Source organism: Drosophila tropicalis, unplaced genomic scaffold (assembly GCF_018151085.1).
Source record: "Drosophila tropicalis isolate 14030-0801.00 unplaced genomic scaffold, ASM1815108v1 contig_878, whole genome shotgun sequence".
NCBI lineage: Eukaryota > Metazoa > Arthropoda > Insecta > Diptera > Drosophilidae > Drosophila > Drosophila tropicalis.
In genome coordinates, this window is record NW_027173374.1 from 8,608,906 (window position 1) to 8,628,648 (window position 19,743).

The window sequence follows — 19,743 nt, forward strand, 5'->3', positions numbered from 1 at the left end:
GAAAAAGAGGTGAAACTAATTTTTGTGGTATTTATTTATTTTTTTCGGGGGAGAATTCAATGAGTGTCTGTGTGTGTGTTTGTGTGTGTGTATGTGGGGCTTGTCTGGCTAGTTAGTGTGTTGCAGTTGCAGCAATGCACTGGAAAAAAACTTTTTAAATTTTTTTTTTTGGAAAAGTTTCTATAAACACAGAACTTTAATTTACTTTTTGGCAGGACCAAACCTGCCCAATTATGAAATATGTTTTTGAAAATAGCTAGATTCAAATATTTTTAATCTTATTTTCAAAAATGAATTAAAAATTCAAGCAAACAGGTATATTTATATAGATTGAAGCATATTTTCTGAAGGATATTATTTCTATAAAATTTTATCCTTAATATTTTTATAAATTAAGCTAAATTTATTTCAATTACTTTTTCTATCGTTCTCATCCCTTTTAGGTAATTTCTTTCAGTGTTTGTTGTAAATTTTTGGTTATTTTTGTTATTGTTGGTGTGGAAATTCATCTGAGTGTATAATATGTGTTTATGTAATATCTTTTTGGTGGGCGATTGCAATAAATGTCACTTTATAAACAGGGTGGGGTAGGGTACGGTATGTTAGGTACTCCACAGGAGCTCTCCTCTCCCTCCATCGATAATTAATTCGATTGCACAACATACACACATCACACACACACACACACACACTGGGAAAGAGAAGATAGACAATTGAAATTAGAAAGGCTGCAAATTCGATGAAAAAAAAAAAAACAGAAAAGAAAAACAAAGGTAGAGCATCGTCGACATTATTGTCATTGTTGTTGTTGTTGGCGTGAAAGGTGAAAGGTGTAGATAATCGGCCAAGCAACAGGGGGAGAAAAAAGAGTTTTTTTTTTGTTGGTTTGGTTTGGTTTGGTTGGGTTTTTGGCAGTATGTGATAGCGAGTAAGATTTTGTTGTACACCAAAAACAAATCGCGCGGGTGGTTTGGTATTTTTTTTTTTATTTTTTGCTTTCGTCTTGTTTTGTTTTAATACACAAATTTAAAGCTTTTTCCATTTTGCTGTTGTTATTTTTTTTTGTTGTTTTCATTTATATCTTTCAACGTTCAACTCTCTTTTGGGTGTTACGAATTCAAGTGAAATCGCCCAAAGAAAAAAAAAAAAAACGACGAAAAAAGTAAAAAGTGCATGAATTTGGTTATTTCTCTCTCTCTCTCTTGGTCTCTTGGGTTTGTTTCCATTTTTAGGCCATGGATAGTTCCGGCATTCGACGGCCAGGTCAACATTGGGACACCGAGACGATTCAAAATTGATTGGCAAAACGAATGAAAATTCAATTTGAAATGGCAAACCAAACACACCGCGATGAGTGTTAATGACCACCACCAAGCTTGAAACTTTCAAGTAATATGCGTGGGAAAATTGTACTAATTTTGTACCAGTTTAAAAAACTAAGTTTCTGAGAAGATTCTAAGGATCCTATTTCTCCTTAAGTTTTAGACTTTTTCCCAAACTCTTGTTGTTCGAGATCCTTGCTCTTTCTATTCACCACTTGAACGTGTTAATCCTTGGTTATGCAAAGATCAGAGTATAGATCAGGTATGAAATGTAAATCGATTTTATACCAAAACTGATTCCTTCTATGTCTGACAAATGTTGTATATTAAAAAAGAAGATTGGCTTTTTGTTAAAAACTGCTCAGAGGTGAAAACTTTGTTAAATAATTTTTCTCTTTTATGCATTTTCAAATAGCATTTACAACAAATCATGGTAATAACAATAGATGAGACAAAGAAAAAACACGAATCTTCGTGTCGAAGAGTCATGCACCTTCACCAGCTATATATAAGTATATATATATTTATACTGGTCTCTGGATTTAACCTTTCCCAACCCCTCCGTGCTCAGAGCATTGTTTTTAAAAGGGCCTCCCCACGGGAAGTTTTTTTTCTCTGTGCGTTTTCTATTTGGTCGCCGCCGCCCTGGACTGTATATAAATTTCCCTAGCAACTTTCAAACTGAAATGAAATGAAATTGTTCAACGCGATTTGCATTCAACTTTTGACTTTGAAAGCCCAGGCAAACTGAAGACGAAAAAGAAGTCAAAGAGCTACCAACCGGCAACAATGGTGGCCAGGAGGCGGTGGGCAGTGGGGGCGAGGTGTAAGCAAAAAGTGCTCATTGTTTTGCATAATTTTCATGAAGCCAGAGCAAAAGATGAAAAAACATCGAAGCAAACTAAAAAGCAGATCACCTTTCGTCGTTGAGAAAGTCATTAAGTGAATGGTAATGGTTGATTCGAGATGAGAGGTGAGTCAAAGAGAGTCAGTCACAAATTAGCGTTGGAATTAAGTGATTATTATTATCTGTTATTTAGGCTAGAGATAGATAGATACATTTCTCAAATTCGAATGTATTTCAATTTGGTTGGGTTGTTAATGCTAGTTTGGGCATTATTTAAATGAAAGTTTTTTTTTTCTTTCTTTCTGGTAGGTTGCGGCCCAGCAGCATCTCGCCTACATCAATTTTTCAGTTGATACTTTCTAAATGCGAAACGAGACGAAAAGGTTGCACAATTTCTGTTGTTTTTGTTGTTGTATTTTCATCTCTTTTTGGTCATTGCAACTGCAGCAACTAATGTGAAATTCAATTTGCCGCCCCAAAAACAAAAGAAACAACAACAAAAAAACCGAAAAAAAACTTTCCAAGTGAAATGAAAACAGTTGCAAAATTTTTCGAAACGACAAACACAAAATTTGTTTAACTTTCCACAGCCGCAGCGCAGCGACTGGCAACTGCTTGCGGCAGCAAAAATTGGTTATGTCATAGGAGAGTAGAGCACACGAATGGTACACCGAGAGAGAAGAAGAGGTCAGAGAGGTGGTAGGAGGGGGCAGGTAGGTAGGTAGGTAGTTTGACAGAGGCCCGATGCGATTTCCCTCAAGTGAAACTGTAAGCTGTGGTTAATTTTCGAATAAAAGCCTCAAAAATTATCAACAGAAAGGAAGATTTCACATAAAAACCATATTTGTGACGAAGCATTTTACCCTGAAAAGCATTTGAAAAACGACAAATAAATTATCCTTTTGACAGCAGGCCAATATTGAAGTGACTATGGAAAAGTCTATAAAGCTTATGAATCGTTAAGAGATCAGCTTAGGACTAGACACATATATCTTCAGGAAGATCATTAGAAGTGTTTGTCATCAAAATCCATAAAGACCAAAAAGGTTTTTTCTTCAAGAAGCTATTAAGTAAATTCTGTCCAATGAAAAGACAGATTTGACAGACAGATCTTCAAAGTAATTGGAATTCTTTCTAAGAGTAACGAATGGTAACAGAAGTTCGCTCTCTAATTAGCATTGTAGACTTTCCATTTGAAAAAGGAAATTAGCAGATCTCTAACTATGTCATTTCCAACTCTAAATTCGTTTTTAGATCAGCGGGGGATCATCTTTATTCAAATAGGAAGCTTATTGTCATTTGGTTACTAAAGTGAAGACCAAAGTGTGACGATCCGGCAATAATGAAAACGTTGGAATGAAACGAAAACGAAAGTGTGCGCATCCGCAATTAAAATTGTAAGCGCGAGAGTTTACAAATGAAAAAAAAAAACAAAAACAAAAAAGATTCAACAGAAAAAATAAAATAACGACCAAAATGCGGTCGTCTGTCAAATATGATTTGAGTTTTGGAGTGAAAATTTGACCTCATTTTCTCGTTGGTTTAATTTGTTTTTGGTTTTTGGCTTTGGCTTGTAGATTTTTTTTCACATGGTGATGATGATGGTGATGATGGGCCAGCCGGCACCAGGTCATCCAGTAGAGCAGCCTCATCCCCCGCGCTTTTCATGCAAACAAAAGCCGTTACAACGAGTTGGGCAATAGACGACATCGCTGGATGGACAAACGGACAACAAACCATCACTGACCAGGCCCAAGCTGCGACTTCTTTCGACACAGCTTATGACATATTGTCGCTTTCCCCCGCTCCCCCCTGGCGACGCGCTTCTTCCCCCACTTTGCCGTCTGTCCACCAACCAGTCCAATAACTCTAGGTATTTGGGGCACGCATTGGTCGGCGGCGCGCCATATGATTTTCGGCAGGCCAGACCAACCAAAAAATATTGCCGAAAAAAAATCGGCAAATTCATTGCATGAAACTTAACTGGTTTGGCTTTACATATGTAGTTACTGTTTTTGTTGTAGTCTTTTCTGTTTTTGTTTATATACCTACTACATATATTTTTTGTTGTCTTTTAGCCCCTTCTTGTCGCTTGGTCGTGTCAGTTTGCTTATCGCTCTGTTGGTCGCCTTTTTAGTGTCGTTATAAATGAATAATTGCAAGCGCTTTCAAAAATAGGTCGATACATCGATGGAATCCACTGATCGATTCAAGATTTCCCTTTACCTCGATGTGTAATCAATTTAAATAAATTATAATTACTCACGCGCCTTAACAGAAAAAAGAGAAAAATAAAGACCGACTGAGTGAAAAGGACAGTCCTGCATCTGGATCCTTGACTAAAAAACAGCCGGCAGCTGCTTACAATTTATAATGAAAGCCTTTTATGGTCAACAGTACATACCTGAAAAGAAACAAAAGAAAACAGTTATCGTAAATTATTTTTAATTCAACAAAAGTTATATAAAATTTTCAAGCAAACGATGATTGACACTGAGAATATTTGCCACTGATCTACTGATAAATGGGAAAGGTATTTATTTACCTTTCTTAACTAATTTTATAGCTGTCAAATGTTTACGCATTTAAGCAGAAAAAATTTTCCAATAGAAAATTAGAAATCGTACAAATTTTTATTGGGGAAACTCGCTGTCAATCGCAGCTAAAATGCACAAAAATTCAAGTGAATTGTTTTTTTTTTTTCGAAAGAGACTGGTGAAGTGGAAAATGTGAAAATATTAAAGCGACTTCATTCCGGACATTCAACCTTAAGCTCAATACGAGGAGTTTATGTTTATATAGATTGAATTTGCTAATTTATTTACAACCATTTATGAAAACTATATACAAATGACCAACATGGCGTATGAGTAATCTGTTTAAATTTATATTTTCAATGTGTATATATATTCTTATTTTCTTAAGATGCACTTTATTGCCAGTATTGGATGAGGTATTGTATGATCAAGTAATCGTAGTAAATCACGACGCCAGTGAGGTGTGTTCTAGATACCTCCTGGTTGAGTTCTAGAGAGTTATTACATGAATACTTTTAGAATATAGGTAACCTCCTCTGCTGTTTAGTTTTCATCAGAGGAACAAACGATAGGTATCGAAATACACTCCTATCAATTGTATCGATAAATGTTAGAAAAAATCCACATTAACACAAATCAAAACTCTGATTTCTAAGGTTCTCATTTGGAATAAAACTTAATGATACATTTCTCATGAGGAAAACATAAAATAAAATGTTTTCAACAAAATGTGTTTTTTTTTCTAATGAAATACCCCATATAAATCCATCAATTTTTTTTTTTTTTCTGTGTTCATCATTTTAATTCGTCTCTTGGCCTAAGCTCATAAAAAAGATGATAACATAAAGTGAAAAGAGAGAGATGGAGAGAAACGTAGTAATAACGAAACATTTTCAAATCAACAATAAATATGAAATCATTTTGTGACGCTATTCACGACATGCCAAAGTGAAATTAGCCCAAAGTTGAAATCCATTTAGAAATCTACATGAAGTCAAATGTGTAAAAGGTAAAGGTAAAATCGAACAAAAAAAAAAAAAAGACCTACTATACATACACACAATCAGTCAGTCAGTCCATCAGTCAGTCAGTCAGTCAGTCAGTCTGTCAGTCTTTCAGTCAAGCAACGATATTAATCCCTTCATAAATCAATGGCAATGGCCGTCATGTCAAATTTGACAGAGTCCAAAGATACGACGAGTGGGGGGAAAGCCCATCGAGGAGTAGATGAACTGTTGCTGGAGTGGGGAAGCCGCCATCCATCCAGTGCTGGGTATTTGTCATTGGGTCTACTCAAACACAAACATGGTTACCTACGTCTTGACGGCTATGTTGTCTTTTGTCATGTGCGAGTTTTAGGGCGTAACGGCTTCCACATGTGATCTCATGATGTGATTTTTTATACCTTTTTTATTATGCCGTCGACAATTAGACACACGCACCCAAGAGAAGATTAGCTTGAGCATAAAACATTATTATGGGGTAAGATATTCTAAATTCTATACTAAAATGGTCAATAAAAGACGTCAAGGGGAATCAATAACATCATTTGCTTAAACGGCTTTATGAGATACCCTATATTAAATGTTAGTATTTAAGCCTTTAAAGTATTTGGTCTCTCAATGGAATTCAAACTTTTATTGAGATAGTATTTCTTCGGAGAATTGTTAAATTTATTAACACTTATGGACCAAAATCTTATTTCTAAGCCAATGAATAGAAATTCAATTTGTTGTGTGCTTGAATCGACTTGAAAATCGTGAGGATATCTGTTTGTGGGCTTAAATCATAGACTTACACTCAATTTAATGTCAAATAAGCAAAATAAGACTTAGAAGTTGCTGGCATTTATAACAAGAAATGTATAGAATCTTATTAAGATTATTATCGAAACTTTTTTAAACTACAGGGTGTAAACGATTCAGCTACAAACTACAAATGAAAACCAAACCAGAAACAATTTCGGAATATCATAAGATTCTCCAACTCGTTTCAAATAGCACCAAAAATAAATTCACAAGTAGAGACAATAAATACGCACGCATAATGGCCAAATGGAGGACGGACGGGCCAGTTGAAGGCGATGCCCAATGTTGAGACTGGGGCTGATGTTGCTCTCTGTGACGAGTTCGTAGAGTTTCACGGCCAGAAACTCGGCCCCACCAGCCCAGACCCAGACCTGATCATAGGCATAGTGAAAAGCTTGTCGGCCTGTGAAGTACTATTATTGTTGTTGTTGCTATTCACACAAATTTCACGCCAACTTTGCGGCCAACAACAACGGCAACAACTACAATTTTGCGCTGCCGTTGTATGGCCTTTGAAAATTGTTTTTCGCTCTGCTTGGCAACAGCTCAGCAGCAACAGCAGCAGAAGCAGAAGCAGCCCGTCATTCAGTCAGTCAATTGAAGCAAGGGGAAAAGCATACATAACATACATAAATTGAAAAGAAAAACTGTGACGAAATAATATACATATGTATCTAAATATTGACAGGCAATATTGAAACAATGATTTAGGACTAGGCTAAAAGCTGATTGGCTATGGGAATTTGGGTATGCACAATGAAATTTATGTTTAACATATTAATTAGCAAAGGCTTTTGATACATATATTTTTAGTGACTTGTAAATAGTAAAGGATGTAAAGATTTCTTATTGTAGATGTTTACTTTCAAATCTTTAAAATTTCTTTACAGAGTATTTAACTCTTTAAACTAGTTCAAAGAAATGTTTTGGGACACATTTTATCAACTTACTGATTACTTATTTATAATTCAGTTTCATTTTACTTGTTCTGTAGTTTCATAAAGTATGTTCAGTAGTTTCTAACCAACGAATTGCGCTTTTGAATTTCAACCTGGAGAAATCAAACTGAACTTTGATGCACTTTACGATATAAGGTGACTGGACACACATTGAACTGTCTAGTGTAAGTAAACCAAACAATAGATTTGATGCCATGAACTTTACTAGCACCTGGATGTGCTTTGGTCATAAATAGTAGCCAACATTGGGAAGAGAGGCTTCCATTAGTGGAACAAATGCTAACGAGATACTGGCATGATCTTCTTTATTTCGTTTCCCCTTTTTTTAGCTCAATGACAAAATCAATATTGCCTTTGGCCAAAAAGGATGTAGAGGAAAATGTTTGCCACAATGAGAAAAATTCACATGGTAAGCTTGACCTAACGTTTGCTTTGCCAACCTTTTTCTATGTGGGGAAAATGCAATCAATACTGGAGGGAAAATGTAGTTAGCATTGTTGTAGTTCCAAAATAAAAAATTCTTTTCACCTAGGGAAATTTCTTTCTGTCTGAATGTGTGTGTGTGTGAGTGAGTCTGTGTGCGTGTGCATAAATATGTATCTTGGAGATACAATTTGGTTTCAAAGCTTTCTTTGGTCGGTTGGGTAGACAGCCGACTGGGTATTGTTTCAGCTCATAAACTATTACATAAAAAATTGAAAGCAAACCTTATAGATAGAAGTAAAAGAGAGTCAGTAAGAGAAAGAGAGAGAGAGAAACCAAAAATGAAAGAAAAAGTCAGAGGAAGAGCAACAGACAACAGACAGAAAATACAACAACAACAAAAAAACCAGTAACAAAAATTTGTTTAAAGGAGAAATCATTAAAAAGTTGTGCAGTGGAAAAGCTGGCCAAAGTGAATGGCATCAGCAGGAGAGGGTGGGTGTGTGTGTGTGTGTTTGTGTGAATTATGCGGTGATATGCCTTAGCTATATCAACCAAAGAGAGCTAAACCAACTACAACAACAACAAACTATAGTGTTCAATTGAGCTCGAGTTATGTTTATGACAGTTGTCAGGCTATTGTTGTTGCTTTTGTCGTTTTAGTTTTCGCTGCTGCTGCTTTCCAATTTTGTCCAAGTGTGTGTGTGTGTGTGTGTGTGTGTGTGTGTATGTGTTGGCCAAATGCAAATTTGTGCAAAGATGCGTTTTGCCAGCGTTTATAGTCGCGTGAAAGTCGCTAACACAACAAAAAAAAAACAAAACACAAATTTTGGGTAATAATAAATGCCACAACAGACAAAAACTTAGGCCTTTTGCTACTTCGAGAAGATGTTGATGGGGATACAATACAAAAATTTCTGTTCAATATATATATTTTAAAAAGAAAAGCAGCAGCAATGTCACTTACTAACTGTATAAGTGGGAGAGTTTATAGTAATACTTATTTATATAAATACAAGATGATTTGTAGCTTATAGAGATGAGTCAATACTTTAAAAACGTGAAATAGTTGACAATGAAACCGTCCTAGTAATCTCTTTATCTAATAACAGTCTCTAGACCTTAATTTTAACAATCATATCACAAATTACTATATTTTGGACCATTTTCCTTTTAGTTTTCTATAAAGTGCTCTTCGCACACTTTTTATAATGAATATGTGGCTTTTTCTCTCACATTCACACACTTCAATTCCAATGAGTCAAACAAGTGACCTGATTTACATCTAAACTCCACACTCGAAACATAATTGTTATGAAAAGCTAAATTTGTAATGCAAGTGCTCTGTAATGGATTACACTCTTTTACAATTCAATTTGATAAATCAATTGGGGATTGATCTAAGTGCTTCACATTCTACAATTGTCGGCCCACTCTATTAGAGGGTTTTGCTGCTATTGAAACATTCCACAAATCAATTGGCTACTGTTCACGCCACCGGGTGAACAGCAGTGAGCGGCGAAGAGCAGTGAGCGGTGAGGAGTGAGGAGGGTTTTTTGATCCTCGGCGTCTACGGTCACACCAGGAGGAGTGACTTGATTTTTTCCAATGGGCACCGCCATCACTAAGAATCGAGCCTTTCACCCGAACACCCGTTCTCTTGCATTTTTTTACGATTTGTTAATCACTTTCAACCCGAACCATTTCCGTGTGTGCCGGTTTACCTGTGAATATTATATAAATAATAAAACCTACATTTAGTTAACCGAAGTTTCTCGTGCGTTTTAATTCACCACTCGCTCACCACAAACTGAAGAAATTGGCACCCGCCAACTCCTTGTATTTCATTTGGATCCTTCCGCCCCCCACGAACATTGGTCCTTCGAGCCGGATATCCTTCCGCTCCTCCAGCTTGCATCGGCGGAATTCCTGATAAGTACAAAATTTCATTATTCATTTCATTTACATACTACTAAAAGTGTGAGGTTTTCCCGCTTCTCCATAGCGACCTACACACTTTTACATATTGTATGTACATACCTGACCTGTTCCAAGGTTTCATGGTAGTTCCTAATCCTTAGCGTGATTGTCCAACGTTCTCATTTTACATTCCACGATTATCCATTTTCATTTATGTTTTTTTTTCCTCGCACTTGTCCAAATCCACCTTTTTTACATATGCATTCACATGTACATGTAATTTCCACAGCTGTTTGCCAAATCCGCGTAAAAGTTTAAAAAAAAAAAAAAAAAATTATTAAAGTGTTATAAAAAATAGGGAAAAATAAAAATCAAAGTGTTCACCGCGTTTTCTTATGTGTTGGAATAATAATCTTTAATGCCAAACTTATTTCCACACGCGCGTATCTACGTACATACATACATCGTCACCTGTTGATGTACGCGCATATGTACATACATATCCATATACATACAATCCCTTCGCACATTTACCACGACACAAAAGGCAAAAAAAAATATTCTTTTTTTTTTAAATAGCACTTCACGTATGCACCGCGATTTCTTGCGCGTTCGAATTAGGTGCGAAATTAATTTCCTCACGCGCGTCTTTGGATACCGGTGCACTTGCTTACATACGTACATACATACATATGTATATGCTTACATAGTCATACATTGCACATACATATGTACATATCCACAACGCATAATACATTTCGGTGTCGCGCATTGATTTAACACAACCCCACATCCAATTAAATTACAATTACTTACGTTTTTTTTGTTGTTGTGAACAACGCGTGTGCATACATATCTATACTCACCTGTGTACTTATGCATGTACGTACACACATAGATCAAAGCATCTGTCCATATGCATTGATCGGTTGTTTTATTTGCGCACAACACTCGCTTGTTTTTCCGCACAACACTTGTTCTTGGTTTTTCCGCACAACCACAAAAAAAAAAAATTTATTCACATACATAATTAAACAACAAAATCAAAAACCAAATATATAAACAGCGGCCGACAGCTGTTTTCGGAGTAGTGGTGACACGTGAGTCGAGTCGTGATATCGATAGGCGGCTCAAGCGCGCCAAATTTAAATCACATTATTTCCGATTCTCTTTTTTTCGCCTAATTATATATCCGCCCATATTTATAAAACAATACATATATATTTTTCCAGCATTATCGTGCCCACATTTATATATCCGTCCATATTTATAAATCATTTATATAATTTTTCCGGCCAACTTTTTGCGCTCACATATATATATCCGTCCATATTTATAAATTATATATATAATTTTTTTCGGCCAGTATTTTGCGCTCATATATATATCCGCCCATATTTATAAATAAATACATATATATTTTTTCCAGCACTATCGGGCCCATATTTATATATCCGTCCATATTTATAAATTATATATATAATTTTTTCGGCCAGTATTTTGCGCTCATATATATATCCGCCCATATTTATAAATAAACACATATAAATTTTTTCCAGCACTATCGGGCCCATATTTATATATCCGTTCATATTTAAAAACTATATATATATTTTTTCCGGCCAGTATTTTGCGCTCAATATATATCCGCCCATATTTATAAATAAACACATATAAATTTTTTCCAGCACTATCGGGCCCATATTTATATATCCGTTCAGCTTTAAAAACTATATATATATTTTTTCCGGCCAGCCTTTTGCGCTCATATATATATCCGCCCATATTTCTAAATAAATACATATATATATATTTTTTCCAGCACTATCGGGCCCATATTTATATCTCCGTCCATATTTATAAATTATATATACAATTTTTTCCGGCCATTATTCTGCGCACACATATATATCCAGATCCAGATTTATATAAAAACGTATTTTCCTTTTATCCTATACATCTTTGTTTATATATTTCATCCGTGTTTTGTTTTATACGTACTCCCATCGGTAATTTTCAATCCGCATTCGTGCGTTCGTATATTATTCCGCATCTATCCCCATTAAAGAGGCTTCGTTTCCGAGCCACACGCGAGAAAATTCTCCCGCAATCCTGCGGTGCACAGTGAGGAAGTTCTTGCGTCCCCATACAGTCCACTTCTCACTTCCAAAACAAAAAAAAGGGACGCGCACAAACGCGGTGTTCGTCGGTAAGCTCGTCCCCTGAGTATGTCCACGGAGCCGTCCAAGACTGCGCCGAAGTCCAACAGTCTTTCGTCTCCCTCTGCAACTCCGGAGAAGGTTCGGCCTCCGACAACTCCGGTGACCGTGAAGCGTACGGATATTTCGCGCAAGTTCTCGTCAGTTCGCAGCCGCAGCGAATCCCCAAGGTCCCGTCCGTCTTCGTCCAGCTTACCTGAGGGTCGCAGATTCTCGGTTAAAGACTCGAGGGAACACCAAGGTCGTTCCAAGCTTTCAACTCAGACCCAGATTCCGCACGTTGTTGTGACGCACTGTTCTGACGCTCCCGTCACCCGATCCGTATCACAACAGCGTAGAGAACACTCCAGAATGTCCCTTTCCGATTTCGTTATAGCGTGCGACGCATTGACTCTGTTTGAAGCTCGCGAGAGTGAAGCTCTAACTTCTGAAGTGCCCTTGTTTTCCATTAAAATGCACTTAGAGCAGCTCAAATCCCTTTGGTCAACTGTCGAGATGGAATACTCCCGTTGTCACAAGGCCTTGACAATCCAAGCCGACGAGGAAAGCTTGGCAAACATAAGCCACATCAAGGCGAAGCACGAATCCGCTTACGCGGCATATGTGCGATGCGGGACGTTGTTCGGAGAACGCATCGAACAGCTCTCGGTACAGATGACGACTCTTAGGCGTCAGCCAACCGCTCCGTCGGGGCCACCGGGGCATAGAGTTCCTCCGTGTGAGGTAGAGACATTTGATGGCGACAGCCTAGCATGGCCCACATTCCGCGATTTGTTCGCCGCCATTTATATCGCCAATCCGTATTTGTCACAAGTGGAGAAGCTCTATCACTTGAACGCCAAGACGCGAGGGGAAGCGAGAACCATCGTGGCTAAGTCCCCCCTGACGAATGAGGGTTTCCAGGCCGCGTGGGAGAACCTCACCGCACGGTACGAAAACAGCCGTCTGCTGGTCATGACTCAAGCCAGACAACTCCTTCAGATTCCCGCGGTGGCACAAGAGTCGGGCAAATCCTTGCGAGAGCTGCAGACCGCGTTTCAAGGGTGTCTTACCGCACTTGAGCGTTCGGGTGTTAGTACTGAGAATTGGGATGTCCTACTTATCGCCATCTGCACTAGTAAATTGCCGAAGGCCACAATCCTCCTGTGGGAGCAATCAGTGCCCAATAAGACTGTCGTCTCAACGTGGTCCGATTTGAACCAATTTCTTACCGATCGGTATCGGGTCCTGGATGCCACCGACGAACATAAGTCGGCCCCAAGTGTCCAAGCCATCCCCATTGGCCCCCGCAAATCCTCTGCAACGATGAAAGTCCAAGCGTTTCCAGCGAAAGCTCAGCTCAAATCGGCGTCTTGCAAGCTGTGCCATCGGGAAAATCACCCAATACGGCTCTGCCCTAGTTTCCTTGATATGCCTGTTCAGAGGCGGCTGGAAACCATTAGACAGCAGGGACTTTGTCTGAACTGTTTTGCCCGCGGTCATCAAGTGAAGGGCTGCTCCAGTGCGCATAATTGCCATACCTGCAAGGAACGTCATCATACGCTGTTGCATCCTAGTGATGTGTCCGTGCCCTCGCCATCCGCTGCGCAAGTCCCACCATCCAGCGTCACAGAGCGCCCGTCCGCGAGCGACCAGCTCACAAATGCTCAAAGTTATTTTGCATCTACCCCAGGCAGAGGCCTTTTAGGCACTGCGATTGTCACTCTGCACCATCGTGGTGTGGATCATCATATTCGGGCGTTGATCGACTCGGGAGCCGATTCAACTTTTCTCTCCGAACGCGTCTTCAGCATGGTCCAGCCCCCCTTCTACCCAGTAGACGCCGCGGTTACTGGCATGGGCCAGAGTGATGGAGGCTGCGCCGACAAGGTGTGTCTGCTAATGCTGTCTCCCCCGTGTGACAGATTGAACAAGATTGAGGTCTCCGCCCTGGTCGTATCCAAATTGTCAGGGGCCATTCCAACAGCTCCATTCCTTAATACGGTTCCGACGCAGTGCCTCGATCGCCCCCTGGCTGACCCGTACTACAACAAGCCCGCGCCTATTGACATGATCATCGGTGTAGACCTGTTTCCCCACATCCTCGGAGAACGGATCAAAAAGGATATTGGTGATTTTGTCGGGCTAGAAACCATCTTTGGATGGGTTCTGTGTGGGGCTATCACTCCTGACCCCCCGGTGTCTAGATCCGTTTTCGCGGCACAGACGCGAGTTAGTCCCGAAGCAAAGCTTGATGTACTCCTCACCAAGTTTTGGGAGGTGGAAGACCTTCCCGCAAAGCCGGAAAAGGAGGATGACGCATTCTGCGAGCGGAACTTCCAGGAGACCACCCAAAGGGGAAAGGACGGCCGATATGTTGTGTCCCTACCGTTCAAAGGTCCGAATAGCGTTGACTTGGGCCACTCAAGACCGATCGCGCTGGCTCAATTCCTGCGGAATGAGGCACGCCTTCTCAAGGATCCGGTTCTAAAAACGCAGTACGATGCCATTATTCAAGAATATGAGGAATTGGGTCATATGATTCGGGTGACGCCGCCTCAAGATGGGAAAAACTTCTATCTCCCCCATCATGCGGTGTTTAAGCCCGATAGCACCACCACTAAGGTACGCGTGGTATTTAACGCGTCGAGCCCCTCCACACAAGGCGTCAGCCTCAACGATGTCTTGCACACCGGTCCTACTCTTCAGGCCGACCTCACGCTTCAGGTACTGAAATGGCGGTTCTTTCAATTCGTTTTCAATGCCGACATAACGCAGATGTATCGACAAATCCGAGTCGATCCCAGGCATACCCCCTTTCAGCGGATCCTCTACCGAGACCGCTGCGGCAATATTCAGGATTACGAGTTACAAACTGTCACGTTTGGGGTTAACTGCGCGCCATTCTTGGCGATCCGAGTCCTTTTACAACTGGCACAAGACGTGCAAACGATGTATCCTCAGGCGAGCGAAATCCTTCGGAACTACATGTATGTTGATGATGTCCTTGCCGGCGCTCACACTGAAGCCGACGCTCGTCTCGCCATACGAGAGCTTCAAGCGGTCCTCCAATCTGCGGGATTCCCGCTTCGGAAGTGGACTTCCAATAAGAAGGAAGTACTTCAAGCCATTCCGAGAGAGCACCTGCTGCGAGAGGACTTTCTCGAGCTGGAAGACGCGAGCACCGCAAAAACCTTGGGTATTCGATGGCAAGCTGCTGAGGACGTCTTCTTCTTCACCACAGCGGACCCCCCCCTTGAAGGAGTCGATCTCCAAGAGGCAGGTTCTGTCTCATATCGCTAAGCTCTTCGACCCCGCTGGGTGGCTAGCCCCATTTGTCATCCGAGCGAAGATATTCATGCAGCAAATCTGGCTTACCGAACTGGGCTGGGATGATGCTCTGCCGCCTCTCCTGCTGCAGCAATGGCATGAATTCCTGCAGGATTACCCAGGCCTCAGTCGACTCCGCATTCCCCGTTGGCTAAACACCAGCGATAAGCTCTCGTGGGAGCTTCATGGCTTCTGTGACGCGTCACAGAAAGCGTATGGAGCGGCCCTATATGTGCGGGTTCGGTACGGCAATCAAGTAGACGTCCATTTATTAACGGCTAAGACCCGTGTAGCTCCAGTCAAAACAGTCTCGCTGCCTCGGCTAGAGTTGTGCGGAGCGGTTCTGCTAGCCGATCTCTGGGCGTCGATCGTTCCTGAACTTCCAATCCGACCTGCAACCTCCCAGTTTTGGACCGACTCTACCATCGTGTTGGCTTGGCTCAATAAACCTCCGTGCAGTTGGTCCACCTTCGTGGCCAATCGCGTATCCAGGATCTCCGAAAGCACTAGTGGCCAAAGCTGGTCACATGTGCGCTCCGAGGACAACCCCGCGGATCTGGCGAGCCGTGGAGTCTCCGCGGCCGAGCTATCGGCCAGCAGCCTCTGGTGGCATGGGCCGGACTGGCTCCAGAGAGCCCCCGAGTATTGGCCAACTCCCCATAACGAACTCCCAGACACCCAGCTGGAGCAACGGGTCCAGTGCCACACCACCGCGACCACGCTACTCGAGGACGTCAGCGAACGGTTCTCGAATTATGGTAGGGCTCTACGAGTCATCGCGTACATCCTACGCTTCGCCACCAAGAGGATTTCGACGCCTTCCACGGTTCGCCTCACCAATGACGAACTTCTTTCCGCCGAGCGCGCCTTGATTCGGACCTCTCAGCGGCGGGAATACCTCGCGGAGATACGGGCCCTGGGCGAAGGGCGACCCCTGCCATCATCCAGCACTCTACTCAATCTGAACCCATTTCTCGACCAGCATGGGTTACTCCGCTCCTGCGGACGACTCCGGGCCGCTGAGTCCCTCCGATATGATGAACGTCACCCTATTCTCCTCCCATATAGTACTCATTTCACTCGCCTGCTTGTCGCATTCGCCCACCGCATCACGTTGCATGGCGGCAATCAACTGATGGTGCGGTATTTGCGCACCAAATTCTGGATCCCACGGATAAAGAACATGGTAAAGTCCCACATCAAGGGGTGCAAGGTCTGCATCGTTCATCGTCGACGACTACAGACCCAGATGATGGGTGATCTCCCTCGAGAACGCATCACGTATTCCAGGCCCTTCACCCACACGGGCATTGATTTCGCAGGGCCGTTCGAGATCAAAAATTACACCGGGCGTGCGTGTCTCATAACTAAGGGTTATGTCTGCGTCTTTGTGTGTTTCAGCACGAAGGCAATCCATCTCGAGGCTACCTCCGACCTCACCACTGAAAGATTTCTGGCAGCCTTCTCTCGGTTTGTCGCACGGAGACAATGTCCACAGCGCATTTACTCCGACAACGGCAAAACCTTCGTAGGGGCCTCAAAGGCGCTCGAAAAAGATTTCCTGAACGCCACCAAGCTTGAAATAATGAAGGCATTCCCCCAGCACATCCTATCCTGGCAGTTCATTCCGCCAAGCGCGCCCCACATGGGAGGACTGTGGGAAGCAGGGGTCAAAAGTTTTAAGACCCTGTTTTACAAGTCCTCGTCCACTGTCAAATACACCTTCGAGGAACTTTCCACTCTCCTGTGTAGGATCGAAGCGTGCCTAAACTCCAGGCCAATCTCTCCCATGAGTGAGGACCCAGAGGATCTACTGGCCCTAAGCCCGGGACATTTCCTGATTGGAGGACCACTCTTAGCCATTGCGGAACCGGAAATTCTGGTCGAGCCTATGTCGCTGATCAACCGATGGCAGCGACTAAAGGCAATCCAGCAGGCTTTCTGCCGCCGCTGGAAGAGTGAGTACCTCAAGGAGCTTCACAAACGGAACAAGTGGAAATCACCGACTCGCAGCATCCAGACCGGCGACCTCGTGATCGTGTCCGAAGATCATCTCCCCTCCAACGAGTGGCGCTTAGGGCGAATTGAGCGCACTCTGCCCGGGGCTGACGGCCTCGTCCGAGTGGCTGATGTCACCACCGCGCGTGGGTCTATCCGAAGACCCGTAGCGAAGCTCATTCTGTTGCAAGACAGCAGGAGTCCTGAGTCTAAAACCTTATCGTGACTCCTAATCCCTCTATGTTTCCTCCGAATGTCCTCGTCTCCGTGCATGTTTCTCGTTCCCGTGCATAGACTAATCCACTCCCCCATACGTAATTTCTTTCGTTACAGTTCATTCAGCTCGCCCTTTCATAGCGACATGGCCCCCACGCGTCTGCCGCACCACCGCAGCAAACGAGCTCCACAGGGCACGAACGTGTACCGATGCCGGGTCTGTCGGGGGGTTCATGCACTCCGGCAGTGTCAGCGCTTCCTAAACCTCCGAGGGGAAAAGCGGCTTCGGGCGGTGCTCATCAATAAATATTGTCCCAATTGCTTGGCCCACGAGCATTCATCCGACGCGTGTCGGACTCGCCATGGTTGCCGACGATGCGGGCAAAGGCACCATACCCTGCTCCACATGGCCGACCAACCGCCGAGACGACGTGCCTCCGCCCGGCGTCGCAGCCGATCACCCCCTCCAGTCGTGCTGCACCCCCGCTACAACCCCGTTCCCGATCATCGTCCGACCGCTCCGCTTCCCCAGAAGGCGCACCCGAGATTTCGTTATCCTCCCTGCTCCACGCCAGGACGACGACTGTCCTGCCCACCGCAGTCCTACGGTTGGGCAATGGCTCGAAATCCTTCGAGACCCGCGTCCTTCTTGATGCGTGTGCGGCTGAGAGCCGCATCAATCTCTCCTTTGCCCGGTCCCTGGGGTTAGCTGTGACCACGGTCGGGGTCGACCAAGCCTGTACGGCCGTCCTCGAGTCGAGGTCCGACAAGACGTTCCGACGGAACGTTATATTCCGGGTCGAAGAGGACTTGCTCATCCGCACTCCCATCCGGGAAGTGGCGGCGCCGGTCCGAGAGAAGTTCGCAACCCTGATCCTGGCCGACCCCCTACTTCTATCGGCCGGCGTCGGTATCCGTGGTGCTCGGGGCAGACCTCTATCCTGAGGTCATCCAACCAGGCTGTGTGCCCGGTCATAGCGGTACTCCCGCAGCCCAGAGCACCGTGTTCGGATGGGTCGTCTCCGGCTCCTGTGGGATCTAGGCGCTCCAGGACGTTGCCGTCCCCCATCCTTTATATGTCCAGGGTGACAATTGCAACATGTTGCAAGGGGGGCGGTATGTTCACGCCACCGGGTGAACAGCAGTGAGCGGCGAAGAGCAGTGAGCGGTGAGGAGTGAGGAGGGTTTTTTGATCCTCGGCGTCTACGGTCACACCAGGAGGAGTGACTTGATTTTTTCCAATGGGCACCGCCATCACTAAGAATCGAGCCTTTCACCCGAACACCCGTTCTCTTGCATTTTTTTACGATTTGTTAATCACTTTCAACCCGAACCATTTCCGTGTGTGCCGGTTTACCTGTGAATATTATATAAATAATAAAACCTACATTTAGTTAACCGAAGTTTCTCGTGCGTTTTAATTCACCACTCGCTCACCACAAACTGAAGAAATTGGCACCCGCCAACTCCTTGTATTTCATTTGGATCCTTCCGCCCCCCCACGAACATTTAAGTCAAATCGATTCCCTTTGAGCTAAATGGATTCACTATAAATTAATTATTAATTTCACTAAAACCAAAAGGGCCATTCCCATAATACAACACAACTAATCAATAATCAATCAATTCTAGTTAATCAAACAATATTATTAATTTTTGTTGTGCCTTTTGTTTCTTTAGTTTGTTGCCCTGCGGTCTGCGGTGTTTGGCCTATACGAATGAGAGGTGTAACATTGTTACGCCCATTTTCTCACAAAAAGCGAAATTCAAATGTGACCAAAAGTTAGTCAGGCGCAAAAAATATGATGTTATAGGGGGGCCCAGGCGTTATCAATTCATTTTGATTCGTTGTTGCTGTTGTTGCTGTTGTTGCTGTTACTGTGAGTTATGCATGAGGGCATAAACAAAATACAAACTTTCTCAAAAATTTAGCCTATAGGCATAAGTTTTAGGAGTCAATGGGCGTGATCTGGACAGCTACTTTATACCTCTAAGAGGCGCCTACATTCATGTAAGAAATGTGTTTTCTATAATTGTAAGACCAAATTGTTCAAACGCCTAATATAAATTGGTACTAAAATGTTGTTAAAATTATCTCTTGTATAGACAAATATAAGTAAGTCTTTGTAGTTTCTTTGTTTTTTCTTTGATTTTGAAGTTGTTAAACTTTTGTTTTTTTACTTTT

The 19,743-nt window shown here is 42.6% G+C and overlaps 1 protein-coding gene and 1 long non-coding RNA gene across 3 annotated transcripts in view; both read right to left on the reverse strand.

The window, feature by feature from the left end:
* Positions 1-19,743, reverse strand: part of rdx (BTB/POZ and MATH domain-containing protein rdx) — a 67,948-nt gene that overhangs the window by 22,970 nt on the left and 25,235 nt on the right. The gene's annotated exons all lie outside the window — the stretch shown is intronic.
* Positions 9,412-10,841, reverse strand: LOC137585475 (uncharacterized). Of its 2 annotated transcripts, none has more exons than XR_011033572.1 (4): positions 10,633-10,822; positions 9,937-10,105; positions 9,701-9,825; positions 9,412-9,620 (listed from the first exon to the last, which is right to left on the reverse strand). It is a non-coding gene; the product is annotated as an uncharacterized lncRNA (long non-coding RNA). The 2 variants fall into 2 exon arrangements; XR_011033571.1 differs by having other exon boundaries at positions 9,420-9,620; positions 10,683-10,841.